The following is a 16,326-nucleotide window of genomic DNA, read 5'->3' on the forward strand; positions in this document are numbered from 1 at the left end:
GAAGCATGGCACTCATCCACAAACTCCATCAACAAACACGTAGACCTGGACCCAATATACCGGCCACTACAGCGGACAGCTGAAACTGACAACCGGAAGCAGCAGGGACAGGTCACTATAAATGCCGGAGGAAACACCACAGAAGTGCTTCACAGGAGGCTCCCAAGCACTGAGGATGTCACCTAGACAGGGAACGAAACGTTTGCAACAAAAACTTCCAGTTCGGCGAACAGAACCACAGCATGTCCATATTGTGTTGGTCGCCGGAAATGGAGACAGTGAGGTCCAGGAAGGGGAAGGGGGTGTCTGTGATGGATCAGGTGAACTTGAGGTCAGTGTTGAATGTGTTTGTGAAATTGATGAACTGTTTAACCTTCTCATGGAAGCACAAGGTAGCGCTGATACAATAATCAGTGTAGCAGAGGAAAAGGTGGGGGATGGTGCCTGTGTAACTGCGGAAGATGGATTATTTCACGTATCTGATGAAGAGGCAGGGATAGCTGGGGCCCATGGCTACCCCTTTGGTCTGAAGGAAATGGGATATTTCAAAGGAGAAATTGTTGAGTATGAGGACCAGTTCTGCCAATTGAATGAGTGAATTGGTGGAAGGATGCTGGTTGGGTTGGCAGGAGAGGAAGAAACGGAGGGCTTGGAGGCCTTCGCTATGGCGGATGGATGTGTGTAGGGACTGCATGTCCATGGTGAAGATGAGACATTGGGGGCTGGAGTAATGAAGGTCATGGAGGAGGTGGAGGGCATGGGTGTTGTCCTGAATGTATATGGGGAGTTCCTGGATCAAGGGAGACAGGACGGTGTCAAAATATGAGGAGATATGTTCGGTGGGGCTGGAGCAGGCGAAGATGATGGGTTGTCCAGGGTAGGCAGTTTTGTGAATTTTGGGTAAGAGGTAGAACCAAACGGTGCAGGGTTCCTAGACTATGAGGTGGGAGGCTGTATATGGGAGATCCCCTGAGGTGATGAGGTTGTAGATGTCTGGGTGATGATGGTATGGTGGTGGGAGGTGAGGTCGTAGTCAAGGGGCACCAAACTACTACTGCGTCCCCCTTGTCCACTGGTTTAGTAGTGAGGTTGGGGGTTGACCGGAGGGAGTGGAGGGCTGCAATTTATGAGGGTGAGAGTTTGGAGTGGTGAGAGGGATGGACAGGTTGAGGAAGTCAGTATCACGGCAGCAATTGAAAATAAATAGGTCGAGCAGGGGATGTCCAAATGGATGGCGATTGTTGGAGGCAGGAGGAGGGATCCTTGGAGGATGGGTGGGAGGCTGATGGAAAAAGTATCCGCAGAGGTGGAGGCAGCAGAAGAAAAGTTTGATGTCGCAATGTGTCTTTAGCAAGGCCTTAGACAAGGTTCTACATAGTGGACTGGTTAGTAAGGTTAGATCATGGGATCCAGGGAGAGGTGGATAATTGAATACAAATTTGTCTTGATGTGCTGCAAATTTCAGTGTTGAGTCCACTATTGTTCATTATTTATATAAACAATTTGAATGAGAATGTAGGAGGCATGGTTAGTAGGTTTATGGATGACACCAAAATTGGTGGTATAGTGGACAGTGAAGAAGGTTATCTCAGAGTACAATGGGATCTTGATCACCTGGACAGTGGGCCAAGCAATGGCAGATGGAGTTTAATGCAGGTAAATGCAAGATGTTGAGTTTGCGAAGACAAACCAAGGTCGGACAGTTAATGCTGGGTATGGTGTGTGTTGTTCAGAAAGACCTGAGGGGTGCAGGTACATAGTTCCTTGAATGTGCATCACGGGTACACAAGATGGTGAAGAATGCGTTTGGCATGCTTGCCTTCTTCGATCAGAGCATTGAGTACATGTATTGGGATATCGTTTTACAGCTGTACAAGATACTGATAAGGATACATTTGGAGTACAGTGTACAATTCTGGTCACCCTGCTATAAGAAGGGTGTTATTAAACTGGAAAGGGTGCAAAAAAGATTTACAAGCATGGTACTGAGACTGGAGGGTTTTGAGTTATAAGGAGAGGCTGGATAGGCTGAAACTTATTCGGTAGATGGTCAGAGGCTGAGGGGTAACTTTATGGAGGTTTATGCAATCATGAGAGTCTTTCCCCCAGGCTAGGGGATTCCAAAACGAGAGGGCATAGGTTTAAGATGAGAAGGGAAAGATTTAAAAGGGATCTGAGGGGCAACCACTCCAATACCAGTTATACTCTCTTCCATCCGGCAGAAAATACAAACATTCAAAAATACATACTAACTAATTTAAGAACAGCTTCTTCCCTACTCATTACATTTATGAATGGATCTCTAATATATTAGAGTTATCTTTCTCTGCACCTTCTCTGTAGCTGTAACATTATATTCTTCATTCTGTTCTATTTCTCTGATGTATTTATACCAGATGATTTTTCTGGTGATCACACAAGACCAAACTTCATTGTGTCTTGGTACATGTAGCAATAATAAATCAAATCAGATCAAAAAGGGATGGGCAGGTCATAGTACTTCCTCGTTCAGCTGTTCCTGGATTTGACCAAGATAATTATTAATGGTTCCAAGCAATGGAATATTGGGGTCGTTTAGCTTGTGTGCTGGCCTCTTTTCCGCCACATGTCTATGCCTGGATGCCCTTAGAAAGGGAGCCTGTGATGTTCACCGGTATGCTTGAATGCAGATCGAGAATGCTAAAATATTTTCCATACCAGTAACTATCATTTTAATTTGATTTGAACAATTTTATGTCTTTTTTCTCAAAGTAAGGTCATTCTTTTTCTGTTTTAAAATGAGTTTTAATTGGTCAAAAAAGGTCTGCTTCTGTATTTCTTGATTCGTCCATGTCCCCAATAGAATGGTATTCTTTTGTTCATATTCTCTTTTGTGCTGTTCCTCACCAAATTTAAAAAAAATATTTTTGTGGATCAAGTTGCATCTGCTTTGTGTCTATCCATTGTACTGCATTGTTTCTATGTTAGTTAATACCATAGCTATGTGCTATGTCTCCTTGTATAGGTCTCCTGCCTTTCCACTCGTCTTAGTGCTCTTGTAGAATTTACAAATGTTGAGGCAACAAGTATGTTGCTTACTGACTGGCGAGCTGACAAGAGGCTTATGTTACCTCTTCTAGGGAAGATCTGCTAATCAGGCAATAGTGAGGGCATCCGTGAACCGGTAACTGGATTCTGGGGTTGGAAAACCTAACCATCAAGAGCCACTGGCAAATCAAATTCTGCAGCACTTGTCCCCCAGATACCACTGAGGAAAGGATGGCTGCTGTATTAAGAGTTGCAAATTGCTCAAGGCCAAGTAACATGATCATTTGGAAGGGTAAGGAGAAAGGGATGGGGGTAGCTCTTGAGTTAGAGGTTGCAGAGTGTGTTTTGAGGAATTTATGGGGAGGGATGGTCATAGGCTGGAGAGGGCAAGGGGACATTTAAGAGGTAGGCAGGAAGTGGTTCCCATTGACCATCCTAATGTTCAGTCTAATGTTCAGTCCCTCAATCAGACATGGATTTCCTTTGATTGAGGGAATGCCCTGAGGTGGCAAGCAGCCTAAACATGTTGACTTGCCTGGTATACCATATGGTGACAGGGTTAATCTCAGCAATGGCAGGCTGAGGCCCTCACGATATTTAATTGACCATTTGAAGGCTAAAATAACTCCACAGAGACCAGGTTCCCATTACCAGGTCAACCTTTATTTACACAAGAGTTCTTGTTGCTTCAGAATCACCTCTCAAAATAACAGAACCCCTGGCATTCTTTTTTTAATCTGTCTTCGATCCTCCCTAATTGGACCAGTCAGGGAACTCTGGCTAACCTCATTACAGTCACTACAAAGGTATCATTTGGTGATGGTGAGGAACATCAACTAAGGGCTTTCTGTCCCAAAACTGAATTTTGATGCAGCAAGAAGGGGATTTATTTTGTGTATGCCCCCTAAGATATATGCTCTTTCTGCCTTTAAGATTGCTGCCTCTAGGAACAGAGGATTCCATCTTATATGCCTGTGAAGGATTTCTGGAATCCCTTTGTTGTTTGTCAGTCTATTCTCAAATTCTCTCTTTGACCCCTTATTTTGTGTTGCCTCCAAACTTCATTTATTCTGCCTGATACTCTGTTGTTTTAGCATTTACCCCTTTTCTTATCCATTGCTATAACTGAAATTTGGTTGAGGCAAGGGTGTGATTGGCAACTAAATATCCCAGGATATCGATGCTTCAGGTGGGATAGAGAGGGAGGTAAAAGGAGTGGAGGAGTTGCATTACTGGTCAAAGAGGATATCACAGCTGTGTAGAAGGAGGGCACTAGGGAAGACTCGAGCAGTGAGGCAATATGGGTAGAGCTCAGACATAGGAAGGGTGTGGTAACAATGCTGGGATAGTACTCTCGGCCTCCCAACAGCGAGCGTGAGATCAAGGTCCAAATATGTAGAGAGATCATAGATAGGAGATTTTAATTTTCCCAACATTGACTGGGATTCACTCTGTGTTAGAGGTCTGGGTGGAGCAGAGTTTGTAAGGAGCATCCAGGAGGGCTTTCTCGAGCTGTATATAAATAGTCCAACTCGGGAAGGGGCCATACTGGGCCTGGTGTGGGAAATGAGCCTAGCGAAGTGATTCAAGTTTCAGTAGGGGATTACTTTGGAAATAGTGATCACAATTCTGTAAGTTTTCGAATACTCATGGACAAAGACGAGAGTGGTCCTAAAGCAAGAGTGCTCAACTGGGGGAAGGCTAACTAAGGCAAAATTCAGCAGGAGCTGGGAAGTGTGGATTGGGAGCAGCTGTTTGAAGGAAAATCAGGAGGGCAAAAAGGGGACATGAGATAGCTTTGGCAAATAGAATTAAGGAAAATCCAAAGAGTTCTTACAAATACATTACGGACAAAAGGGTAACTAGGGAGAGAATAGGACCCCTCAAAGATCAGCAAGGCGGCCTTTGTGTGGAGCTGCAGAAAATGGGGCAGATACTAAATGAGTATTTTACATCAGTATTTTCTGTGGAAAAGGACATGGAAAATATAGATTGTAGGAACATAGATGGTGACATCTTGAAAAATGTCCATATTACAGAGGAGGAAGTGCTGGATATCTTGAAACGAGAAGTGATTGCTGGGCCTCTTGCTGAGATATTTGTATCATCGATAGTCACAGGTGAGGTTCGGAAGACTGGAGATTAGCTAACGTGGTGCCACTGTTTAAGAAGGGCGGTAAGGACAAGCCAGGGAACTATAGGCCAGTGAGCCTGAGTTCGGTGGTCGGCAAGTTGTTGGAGGGAATCCTGAGGGACAGGATGTACATGTATTTGGAAAGGCAAGGACTGATTAGGGATAATCAACATGGCTTTGTATGTGGGAAATCATGACTCACAAACTTGATTGAGTTTTTTGAGGAAGTAACAAAGAAGATTGATGAGGGCAGAGCAGTAGATGTGATCTATATGGACTTCAGTAAGGCATTCGACAAGGTTCCCCATGGGAGACTGATTGGCAAGGTTAGATCTCACGGAATACAAGGAGAACTAGCCATTTGGATACAGAACTGGCTCAAAGGTAGAAGACAGAGGGTGGTGGTGGAGGGTTATTTTTCAGACAGGAGGCCTGTGACCAGTAATGGTAATGTCCTAGGGAGTGTTGCTGAACAAAGAGACCTTGGAGTGCAAGTTCATAGCTCCTTGAAAGTGGAGTCGCAGGTAGATAGGATAGTGAAGAAGGCGTTTCATATCCTCTCCTTTATTGGTCAGAGTATTGAGTACAGGAGTTGGGAAGTCATGTTGCGGCTGTACAGGACATTGGTTAGGCCACTGTTGGAATATTGTGTGCAGTTCTGGTCTCCTTCCTATTGGAAAGATGTTGTGAAACTTGAAAGGGTTCAGCAAAGATTTACAAGGATGTTGCCAGGGTTGGAGGATTTGAGCTATGGGGAGAGGCTGAACAAGCTGGGGCTGTTTTCCCTGGAGTGTTGGAGGCTGAGGGGTGACCTTATAGAGGTTTACAAAATTAGGAGTGGCATGGATAGGATAAATAGACAAAGTCTTTTTCCTGGCGTTGGGGAATCCAGATCTAGAGGGCATAGGTTTAGGGTGAGAGGGGAAAGATATAAAAGAGACTTACCGTGCAACGTTTTCACACAGAGGGTGGTACGTGTATGGAATGAGCTGCCAGAGGAAGTGCTGGAGGCTGGTGCAATTGCAACATTTAAAAGGCATTTGGATGGGTATACGAATAGGAACGGTTTGGAGGGATATGGGCCGGGTTCTGGCAGGTGGTATTAGATTGGATTGGGACATCTGTTCAGCATGGACGGGTTGGACCGAAGGGTCTGTTTTCATGCTGTACATCTCTATGACTTTGTATACGCATCATTTTTCCTCTTAGCTAATCTCACAATTTCACCTGTCATACATGTTTCCCTGATCTTTTCATTTCTATCCCTCATTTTCACAGGAACATATCTCTCCTGAACTCTAATCAACCTCTCTTTAAAAGCCTCCTACTTCCTTTATACTCTTCTAAGGATTCACTCGATCTAGTCTGTCTATACCTTACATATGCTTCCTTCTTTTTCTTAACAAAACCCTCAATTTCTTTAGTCATCCAGCATTCCCTATACCTACCAGCCTTTCCTTTCACCCTAACAGGAATATACTTTCTCTGGATTCTCGTTATCTTATTTCTGAAGTCTTCCCATTTTCCAGCCGTCCCTTTACCTGCGAACGTCTGCCCCCAATCAACTTTCAAAAGTTCTTGCCTAATATCGTCAAAATTGGCCTTTCTTCAATTTAGAACTTCAACTTTTAGATCTGGTCTAGTCTTTTCTATCATTATTTTAAATCTAATAGAATTATGGTCGCTGGCCCCAAAATGTTGCCCCACTGACCCCTCAGTCACCTGCCTGCCTTATTTCCCAAGAGTAGGTCATGTTTAGCACCTTCTCTCGTAGGTACATCCACATACTGAATCAGAAAATTGTCTTGTACACACTTAACAAATTCCTCTCCATCTAAACCCTTAGCACCATGGCAGTCCCGGTCTATGTTTGGAAAGTTACCAGGCAACTGAAGACAGACAAAGCTTTGTAAGAATATCAGGAATGTAGGACCGATCTGAAACGGTGAATTAAGAGGGCTAAAAGGGGTCATGAGGTTGCACAGGGATTCGTGCTGGGACCACTGTTGTTTGTGATATACATAAATGATTTGGAGGAAGGTGTAGGTTGCCTCATTAGCAGGTTTGCAGATGACACTAAGATTGATGGAGTAGCAGATAGTGAAGGGGACTGCCAGAGAATACAGCAGAGTTTTGAGAAGATTTGTAACTCAGGTTGAGGTTCTGGATATAAGTTTGCTCATTGAAATGGAAGGTCCATTTTCAGACGTTTCATCCCCATACCAGGTAACATCATCAGTGAGCCTCCGGTGAAGCACTGATGATATGGCCTGCTTTTTATTTATGTGTTTAGGTTTCCTTGGGTTGGTGATGACATTTCCTGTGGTGATGTCATTACCTGGGCTGATGTCATTTCCTGTTCTTTTTATCAGGGGGTGGCAAATGGGATCCAGGTCAATGTCAACGCATAGATACCATTTACCATCCCCTGAGAAAAAGAACAGGAACTTACATCACCACAGGAATTGACAATCACCACAGGAAATAACATCACCAATCCAAGGAAACCTAAATACATAAATAAAAAACAGGCCATATCACCAGTGCTTCACCGGAGGCTCTCTGATGATGTTATCTGGTATGGGGACGAAATGTCTGAAAATGTCCTGGGGAAAATTGATCTACAGAGAGATCCGGGTGTTCAGATCCATTGTTCCCTGAAGGTGGCAACGCAAGCCAGTAGAGTGGTCAAGAAGACATAAGGCATGCTTTCCTTCATGGGATGGGTTATTGACTTCAAGAGTTGGCAGGTCATGTTACAGTTGCATAAAACTTTGGTTTGGCCACATTTGGAATACTGCATACAGTTCTGGTCACCACCTTACCAAAAGAATTTGGATGCTTTGGAGAGGGTGCAGAGGAGGTTCACCAGGATGTTGACTGGTATGGAGGGGGGAGCTATAAGGAGAGGTTGAGTAGATTAGGATTATTTTCATTGGAAAAGAGGAGGTTGCAGTGCGACCAGATTGTGGCTGACAAAATCATGAAAGATGTAGACAGGATGGCTAGCAAGAAACTTTTTTCCCCAGAATGAAGGAGTCAATTACTCGGGGTCTGAAGTTCAAATTGAGATGGGAAAAGTTTAGGGGAGATATACGTGGAAAGTTTTCCACATGGAGGGTGGTGGGAGCTGGAATGCAACGCCAGCGGATAGGGGCGGGACTGATCGTATCATTTAAGATGTATCTGGACAGATTCATGAATGGGCAGGGAACAAAGGGATACAGATCCTTAGAAAATAGGTAACGGGTTTAGATAGAGGATCTGGATCGACACAAGCTTGGAGGGCTGAAGGGCCTGTTCCTGTGTTGCAATGTTCTTTGAGATCCTGGATTTGTGTGTCCTGTGCATTTCTGTACCATTGGAATGTACCTGGACCTCACAAGCTAAGTCACAATAAAGCTCATTGTTGCAGTTCAACCTGCCTTTGATTCCAGTTTGACTTTCCTTTTCCAAAAGTAACTTTGTTATACTACAGTAATTCCCCTAAACCTCCCAAATCTGTGATTTCTGCAAGCCCAAAAGATAAGAAGAGCACATGCCTAAAAGATAAGAAGGTGACCAAACAGGTGGATGAGGGTAAAGCAGTTCATGTGGTGTATGTGGATTTTCATAGGGCATTTGATAAGTTTCCCCACGGTAGGCTGTTGCACAAAATACAGTGGCATGGGATTCAAAGTGATTTAGCAGTTTTGATTAGAAATTGTCTAGCTGAAAGAAGACAGAGGGGAAATATTCATCCTGGAGTTCAGTTAATAGTGGGGTACCGCAAGGATCTGTTTTGGGTCCACTGTTGTTTGTCATTTTTATAAATAACCTGGATGCGGTCATAGAAGGATGGGTTAGTAAATTTGTGGATGACACTAAGGTCGATAGAGTTGTGGATGGTGACGAAGGATGTTGTAGGTTACAGAGAGACTTAGATAAGCTGCAAAGCTGGGCTGAGAGGTGGCAAATGGAGTTTAATGCAAAAAAGTGTGAGCTGAATCACTGGAAGGAATAACAGGAATGCAGAGTACTGGGCTAGAGGTAAGATTCTTAGTAGTAGTGTAAATGAGCAGAGAGATCTCGGTGTCCAGGTACATAGCTCCCTGAAAGTTGCTACCCAGATTGACTGTTGTTAAGAAGGCATATGGTGTGTTAGCGTTTATTGGTAGGGGGATTGAGTTTTAGAACCATAAGATCATGCTGCAGTTATGCATAACTCTGGTGCGGCCGTACTTGGAGTATTGCGTATGGTTCTGGTCACCATATTATAGGAAGGATGTGGAAGCTTTGGAAAGGGTTCATAGGAGATTTACTAGGATGTTGCTTGGTACGGAGGGAAGGTCTTACAAGGAAAGGCTGAGGAACTTGAGGCTGCTTTCGTTAGAAGAAACTTGAGAGGTGACTTAGTTGAGATATATAAAGATAGAGGGTTAGATAGAGTGGACAGTAAGAGCCTTTTTTCTCAGATGGCGATGGCTAGGACGAGGGGATATAGCTTTAAGTTGAGGGGTGTTAGATAAAGGACAGATGTTAGAGGTAGTTTCTTTACTCAGAGAGTAATAGGAAACATGTGGAACGCACTGCCTGTAGCAGTGGTAGATTCGGCAAATTTAAGGGCATTTAAATGGTCATTGGATAGGCATGTGGACGAGAATGGAATAGTGTAGGTTAGGTGGGTTTCAGATTAGTTTCATAGCTCAGCGCAACATCGAGGACCGAAGGGCCTATACTGCGCTGTAATGTTCTCTGTTCTATGCATGGGAATACCATACTATGCAACTTGCTCTTCAAGCTATTCATCACCCAAATCTTTGCAGTATTTGTTGTCTGCAGCCATTTCTTGATATTATGTGTAGTGAATTAAATTGGCTAATGATTGGCATCTCTAATGGAAGCATCCTCAGGAAGAGATCGAGATGGATCACTGAAGGTAAATGCAATTGCTTCGTGTTTTTTGTACTGATGTACTGTGTTGCTCTCTCATTTGAGGATGGCAATATCTGTAGCACCTACTTGTCCTATTTGTTTCTCCAGCATCATTCACAATTGGATGTAGCAAGACTACAAAGTTTTGATTTGATCTGTTGTCTCTGAAATTGCTCAGTCCTGTTAATCACATGGTTCTCCTGCTTTTTGTCATGCAAGTAGTGTTGTGTTGTAGATCCATTAAGTCAGCATCTCAATTTTAGGTATGTTTGGCGCTGTTCATTTGTAGTCTTCATTGAACTACACTGGGTCTCTCAGCTTGACAGCAATAGTAATGTGGGTAGCATGAGGTTATAGATTATAGTTGAATACAGTTATGCTGCTGATGATGGCCCAACTGCATCATGCTCATACAAAAGCAGAAAATGCTGGAGAAACTCAGCTGGTCTGGCAGCATGTATGGGAAGTAAATATCTTGAGTCTCGTGACTCTTCATCAGAACTGTTAGCAGCTCGGAAAACCTGGTATTTATGCTGAAGCCCAAGTTGGGGTGGAGAAGGAGAGAGATGAGCAGATAGGTGCCCAGAAAAAGAGGAAACATATGAAAGGGGTAAGTAAAGAAGCAGATAATGGACAGCAGTGAGTACAGTTGACAGTGTTGCCAATGTGATCACAATGCCGTCTCCTGTATACTTGGGAGATGAAATGCAGGCTTGGTGACCACTTTGCAGATCACCTCACTGTTGTCTGCAGAAGTGTCTCTGAGCTTCCATTCCCTGCCACTTCAACACACCACCGTGTTCTCTCACTCGCATTTCTGTTCTAGGTCCACTGAAGTGTACCAACATGTGTCAGCACAGGCTTAAAAATTACATTTCATTTTCCTGCAGCCTCTAGAACTCATTATTGAGTACAATAACTTGAGAGCTTGATTCCATCATTCCACGTTTTTCTACCTGCCCCACACCTGATCCTGTTATGACATTTGCTTTCAGCACACTCACTGCTTCCCACGTACTCCTTGGCTATTATCACATTATATGGTTGCACTCGGCACAACTACCCTATTTTCTCATTCTTAGCTTTTATGACCTCATATTTATCTTTTCTTCTGTCCTGGCCTGCATTTAAGTCTTCTGTCTTAAATACACTCAATGACTTGGCCTTCACAGCCTTCTGCAGTAACGAGTTCCATAGATGCATCACCCTCTGGCTGAAGAAATTCCTCCTCATCTCAATTCTAAAGGGTCAACCCTTGGTTCTGAAGCCTATACTGTCCAACTCGTGGGAGCAGCATCTTTGCCATTTCCATTCTATCCAGTCTTGTCAGTAATTTGTAAACTCCATCGAGTTCAGGCCCAGAATTCTTAATTGCTTCTTGTATGACAAAACTTTCATTTCAGAATCATTCTTGTAAACCTCCCCTGGAACTCGTTAAGGCTAACACATTCTTTCATAGATACAGGCACAAAAGTGCTCACAATATTCCAAATGCATTCTGACCAGAGCCTTATACTACTATGCTCGTGTATTCTAGCCCTATTGAAATGAATGCTAACATTGCATTTGTCTTCCTAATTGCCAGCTGAACCTGCCTGCAAACATGAAAAGAATCCTGAACTTGGACTCCTAAGTTCCTTTGTGCTTCAGATTTCTAACGCCTTTCACATTTAGAAAATAGCCTACACATCCATTCTCCATACCAAAGTGCATGAACTCACACTTTTCCACATTGTATTCCATCTGCCATTTCTTTGCCTTTACTCCTCACCTGTTCGAGTCCTGAAGCCCCCCACTTCCTCAACACTAACTGTCCCTCCATCTAATTTTGTGTCATCTACAAGCTTATCGTAACAGTGCTTATGTTCCTTTGTTTCGATCGTTAATGTATAGCATATGGTTAGTTGTGGTCACAACACTGACCCTTGCAATCACTGGCTGTCGTTCCTGAAAAGAAAAACCTCTTTCTTCCCATTCTCTGCCTACCACCAGTCAGCCAATCCTCTATCCATTCCAATATATGTGCCTGACATCATGGGCTATTATCTTATTTCCCAGCTTCTTGTGTGGCATCATGTTAAAGGCCTTCTGGAAATCCAAATAGATCATGTCCACTGCTCTCCTCTGTTGAACTTGCTTATTATCTCCTCAAATAATTCTCAGCCCTTATCTGACCTCAATGAAGCAGTGCTGATTCAGCCCTATTTTACTATGTACTTCCAAGTACTCTGCAATCTCACCTTTAATAATGAACTCTAAATCCTCACCAACAAACAAGATTCGGTTTTCTAGCCTATTATTTGCCAGCGTCTTCCTCCCTCCTTCGCTTCATTAAACAGGGGTGTTACATTAGTATTTTTCCAGTTCTCTGGGACTTTCCCTGACTCCTGAGATTCCTGAAAGATTACCACCTATATCTCCACACTCTTCTCAGCTAACTAGTTTGGAACCCTGGCATGTAGTCCATCCAGTCTGGGTGATTTGTCCACTTTGAGACCTTTCAGCTTCCTTAGTGATGGCCACTAAACTCATCTCTGCCCCTTGCACATCTGCTTGTCCTTTTGATAGGATGCATGTTCTTTAATTTTTAGTTCCCAGCCCTGATTCCCTTACAGCCATGTCTCTCTAATGCCCACAACAACCTGTCCACCAGAATGCAGTACGAGATCATTTCCCTTGTTTCATATATAGAATGCATTTAATTACAACACCCTCAGTCCTGTATTGACTGCACCTCCTTCTCACAGTTGTTCCCTTACTGTCCCCAAAACCTGAAGTTAGATAGAGTTCTGACCTTTTCCATACTGCCTGTCTTGTAACTTGTTCTGGAAACTTTAATCTCTCTGGAGCTGTGTCTCCCTTTAACCGGTTTAAAATTCTTACAATCACCTTATTTAGCCTTTCCACTTGGATCATGGTCCCAGATCATTTCAGATGAGAGTTCGTCCTGACAGTGCAGTTTCCTCCTGCCCCAGTACTGATGCCAGTGCCCTACACAGTGGAACCCTTCTTACCCACATCCACACTGTAATGTAATGTAATCTAATCTAATCTTCTGGCCATGTGTTTATTTCTTTAATTTTCTGATGTCTTTGCCAATTTGCATGTGGCTCTGTAATTAATTCAGAGCTATCAATCCTAGAGGTCCTGTTTTTAAAATTTTGTTTCTAAATCTTGATATGTTCCAAACAGGACCTCTTGCTAATGATGTTATGCCAACAACTGAATCCTGCTCCTCCCTCCCCAGTGTCCTTTCAAGCTGACATGAAATGTTTTTAACCTTGGTATCAGGTAGCACCCATGATTGAAATTAAAAAGTCACTTACCCACAAGCCTATAAAGAAGAAAGAAAGATAAAAGGAAAAGATTGGAAGTATGATTATGAATTTTAAAAATCAAACATGATGGTGTTAACTCACGGGATTTAGAGCATATATACATATGTCCAGTGAAGTTTGTGGTTGACTGGTTTGGCAGAATTGTTTTTTATTCATTAATGGCATATCATTTGGACTATTGTGTTAAATTCTGCGCACTTAAGAAACGATGTTAAAATGCTGGAGAGAGGGCAACGGAGATTTTCTAAAATGATACCAGGATTTTAGATGCCAGGAAAACAAGAAGGATATTCTATTTCCGTCAGTTGGTATCTTAGTAACTCATGGTCACAATTTCAAGACTGTCAACAAGAGAACAAGGTGTGATATGAGGTGAAATTTCTTTACTCAGTTGTTAGGATTTGCAGTGTGCCACCTGGGAGAGTGTATTCTATTGGAGCTTTCAAGCATGAGAACTGGATATATAGTTTAAAATAGTTAATTTGGAGGATTATGGAGATAGGGCCCGAGAATGGGTCTAGCTATTTTCGGACGTTCGTACTGATGCTGAATGGCCGCCTTCTCTACTGTAAAATCCCACGATTCAATGTGGATGTCTCTGGCTGAGACAATATTTATTGCTCATCCCTGATTGCCCCTGAGATGGTGTGGTGAACTGCCTTCTTGGTGCATTGCAGCCCATTTTCTCTAGTTAGATCCACAGTAGGGAGGGACTTCCAGCATTTTAACCCAGTGATATTTAAGAACCATTCATAGGCATATTCATGAGGACTTGGATGGCAACTTGCGAATGTTGATGTGTCTATGCATCTGCTGCCCTTACCCTCTAGACTGTATTGGTCATGGATTTGGAAGACACATCCAAAACTCCCCAACACTGTCAAAGGCAATGCTTTCCAAACCTTTCAGTATCAAAGCACAGATAAACAATTGTACTATACACCTATTTTTTCAGCTGAATTGATTGCTCATAAACATCACGTTAACTTGTATTTACTATGGTTACAATCTTGCTAGAAAGATTTACAACATTGTGTCCACAACAAACTAAAGAAGGATTGAAATCCCCATAATGTTTCAAATCCTCCAGTTAATAATAGTCTTTGACAGCGACCACAAATGCATTTTAAAAATCTGCTCAAATCAACTATATCTAAAGTTTCTTTCAATTGGATCAGAGCAAAACACAAAATAGAGGACACTAGAGAATGGCAATATATATACATTGTATAGTGTAGTTCAGTTTCTGGTCAATGATAACCCCAGGATATTGATAGCATAGGGATTCTGAAATAGTAATGCCATTGAACGTCAAGTAGCAATGGTTAGATTGTCTCTTATTGGGGATGGTCAGTGCCAGGTACTTGTGTGGCACAAATGATCGTTTTCACTTTTCAGCTTAAACACGGCTACTGGCTAGATGTTGCTGATTTGGACATATACTTCAGGAGTTACGAATGGTGCTGAACATTTTATAAGCATCAGCAAACATCCCCACTTCTGATCTTATGATGGGGTTAAGATCATTGATTAGCACTAGAAGATGGTTGGGCTGAAGACATAACATGAAGAAGTCAAGAATGCAGAGCTTTCCTGTAGCTGAGGTGAGTGACCTTCAACCCCCACAACCATCTTGCTTTGTGCCAGGTATGACTCCAGTCAGTGGACAGGTTTATCCCTGATGACCATTGACTCCAGTTTTTGCTAGGACTGCTTCACGCCGTATTTAGTCAAATGCAGCCTTGATGCCAAGGACAGCCCCTTTCTGCTCACCTCTGGAATTCATCTCTTTTGTCCATGTTTAGATAGTAATGAGATCAGGAGCTGAGTTGTCCAAGTAAGTTCCAAACTGAGCAATAGTGGACAGGTTGTGGCTAAAAAGAGGTCGAGACTAAATGCGAGCTGCTGTTTGGGATGACTGCTGTCAAAGACTGGGCCCAGTATGTGAAAAGAATGTGTTAATGTTTCCAGACAAAGGACATTGGGGCAAACAAAATAAGTACTTCTGATAGGTTATGGACCCATAGCTGTTTTGATTATTAGAAGCCCTTTCCTGAGGCACCAGATACTAAAATCTTTCAAGAGTTGACGGATTTAGCTAAGGAATATTTCAACGCCAAGCCTCCTGTAATTCTGAGACACTATCAGTTTTACTCGGCAGTTTGAGAGCTGGGGAAATCTGTATTTGAATTTTTGACGAGGTTTCAATGACTGGCAGAGGCATGCGAGTTAGGTTTAACCTTGATGAGATGCTGAGTGACTGTTTGGAATTTGGGATTAATGATGTGAACATGCAAAAACACCTATTAGCTGAGGCTCAACTGGACTTCAACCAGACACTACAACAGACTTTGTCATTAGAAAATTTGGCAAATAAAACATATGAGTTACAGGTTATGCCAATGAAAAAGGACACCCTTGCCAAGTTGACAAAGCCTGGAGTACACCATTTGTATGAAGGCAATTGCTTCACTCAGGATATACCAGAGGAAGTGGTGGAGGCTGGTATAATTGCAACATTTAAAAGGCATTTGGATGGGTATATGAATAGGAAGGGTTTGAAGGGATGTCTGCCGGGTGCTGGCAGGTGGGACTAGATTCGGTTGGGATAGCTGGTCAGCATGGACGGGTTGGACCGAACGGTCGGTTTCCATGCTATACACCTCTATGACTCTATACAGTGGAAACTCCATTATCTGAACGTGATGGGGGGGGTACTATTTCATTCGGATAATTGATTATTCGGAAAATCTATTAAATGCCTTTCCTCTGGGGCTTGGAGTTTTAAAGTCTGATCCTCGTTCAGGAGACAAGCAGCAGCAGCACAATGTGTGAGACACCACCCCCCTCCCCCCCCCGCCCCGGTCCCCCCACCATCCAATACCACCCCACAACCAGATCCATCTCCGCCCC

At 43.1% G+C, this 16,326-nt stretch overlaps 1 protein-coding gene across 1 annotated transcript in view; it reads left to right on the forward strand.

Moving 5' to 3' along the window:
• LOC122559939 (synaptonemal complex protein 2) overlaps positions 1–16,326 on the forward strand; it is a 238,107-nt gene that overhangs the window by 29,208 nt on the left and 192,573 nt on the right. The window lies entirely within an intron of this gene.

Source organism: Chiloscyllium plagiosum, chromosome 20 (genome assembly GCF_004010195.1).
Source record: "Chiloscyllium plagiosum isolate BGI_BamShark_2017 chromosome 20, ASM401019v2, whole genome shotgun sequence".
Taxonomy (NCBI): Eukaryota; Metazoa; Chordata; class Chondrichthyes; order Orectolobiformes; family Hemiscylliidae; genus Chiloscyllium; species Chiloscyllium plagiosum.